The sequence below is a fragment of the Squalius cephalus genome (genome assembly GCF_949319135.1).
Source record: "Squalius cephalus genome assembly, chromosome: 20".
Lineage (NCBI taxonomy): Eukaryota > Metazoa > Chordata > Actinopteri > Cypriniformes > Leuciscidae > Squalius > Squalius cephalus.
Genome location: NC_137141.1, coordinates 34,699,859 through 34,702,358, shown reverse-complemented (window position 1 = coordinate 34,702,358; position 2,500 = coordinate 34,699,859).

The window sequence follows — 2,500 nt, the reverse complement described above, 5'->3', positions numbered from 1 at the left end:
AAAGTAAGTAAAAAAACAACAAAAACAAACAAACAATGGAATTAAATGCGAAGCAATGCAATGCAATAAAAAAATGTAAAATATAAAAATGCAATGAAATATAATGTAAAAATTAAGTTAAAAAATGCAATAAAATGCAATAAAATAAAATAAAATAAAATAAAATAAAATAAAATAAAATTAAGTTTATGGTAAAAGTTTCTCAGTTCCCACAAAACACTGAGCACATGAATCCTGCCTGGAAACCAGTCAAGGGTTTTCCGGCTGTTCTAATTGGACAAGCTCCATAGCAACCACACGAGCACATCGACCATTCAGCTTAAAGAGTCTCTGTGAAGAGTCCTTGAGTCGACACACACACTGACCTGTGATCAGTGCTTCACACACACACACACACACACACACACACTGACCTGTGATCAGTGCTTCACCACTGATGATCACACACACACGCACACACACACACACACACACACACACACACACACACACACACACACACACACACACACACACACACACACACACTGACCTGTGATCAGTGCTTCACCACTAATGATCACACACACACACACACACACACACAGACCTGTGATCAGTGCTTGACCACTGATGATCACACACACACACACACACACACACACACACACACACACACACACACACACACACAGATAACAAAAAATACAAAACAAAATGACTAAAATTACTCTATTCTGCAAAACTATTAATAACAGCTATACTAGTATCTCAATTATGAAAAATAACACTGGTTGTATTATTATATATGCATATGATTCCTCACAAGTTCTTCAAAAATCTACTTGCATATACATGTAGTTTCATATGTTTCACCAAGTGACTTCAAATCAGAAGTCGGTTGTTTTATCACAGCAGAAACAGAAGATTAGAAAGTGTGTGTGTGTGATTTTCCAGCACTCACTGTCGGATCAGAGTGAATGAGTGTGTACAGGGTTGAGATCAGGCCGGGACGAGCGGCTGTCAGTCATCTCAGGTGAAGCGGCTGTGAATTATTGAGGCGGGCGGGTCATGTGGTCATGTGGGTCATGTGACCCTCAGACAGACAGACAGATAGCAGGAGAGATGTGTCTGTCTCTCTTATTAAAGCAATGACACCTGATCTACACAGGTAACAGAAGAGCGGCGGCCGGCTGGCGTTTCTCTGCAAACACTCACGCTCGTCTGGACGTGAAGTTTTAGGAAAAACACAAGACAATCAAGATGGAAAATGCCTTTATATTAAGATTTATTAATAATTCGGCCCTATTACTAAATCCAAAATACGTTAAAAACGCAAGATAAGACTTTAATAACAAACACCTGGTTTAAAGTCATTTTGACATATGTAGAATTATGAGATAAAAACATGTTCAATATTTTTTTTAAATTATAATAATTGTAGTCATTTTTCTTCATTTAAAAAATAAATAAATACATACAGGATCTTTAATCTTAAAATCTTAATCCAATCCAGTATTCAATTATTTAAAAAAAAACTATGATAGTATAAACAAAAGGGTTAAATAAAGCCATTTCAATATTTGATTTATAGAGTCAAATATAAGTATAAGAATATAAGACTTGTAGAGATTACATTTTTTTAATATATTTTTTTTAATCATGATAATTATAGTTATTTTTCTTCATTTAAAAAAAATACATACAGGTATATACCATAAAATATTAAATAATAGATTTCATCCAATCCAATATTAATTTAATAAAAAAAAAACTATGATAGTATAAACAAAAGAATTAAATAAAACCATTTCAATATTTATTGTGCAAAACAAACGATCAGTTTTTACATAAAATATGACGGATTCTGGATCCCACCTTCATCTCGAGAACAATTCTGCCTCTAATAAAGTTTTCTTGGTAACACTTTATTTTACAGTGTCTTTGTTACATATGTTACATGCAGTTACTATAGTAAGAACTATAAATTATGCATAATTACATGCAACTAACCCTAAACCAAACCAAACCCTATATTAAATACATGTAGTTACTTAATATCACTCAGTACTTAAATATATAATTAGTGTGACAGACACCTTAAAAAAGCGAAACCAACTTTATTTCACAGTGTCCTTGTTACATGTACTTGTTGTACTTATTAATGTTGTTAATGTTGATTCTAAAGTAAGTAAATGTATAATTACATTGTAACAAAGTAAGTGTAACTCACTTTATTTTAGTGTCCTTATTACATGTACTTAATGTAGTAATAACAGTAAATTATGCATAATTATAAGCAACTAACCCTATTCCTAACCCTAGCTTATAGTAAGAACATTGTTAATTGATATTACAGTAAGTAAATGTATAATTACACTGTAACAAGGAGACGTTACAATCAGGTCCCATTAGTTACCGTAATTAATTCATTAACTAACATTAACAAACAACGAGCGATGCATTTGTTGCAGTTTCTGTTAATGGTAGTTCATAAGAATAAAATGTTCTGTAAAGATTC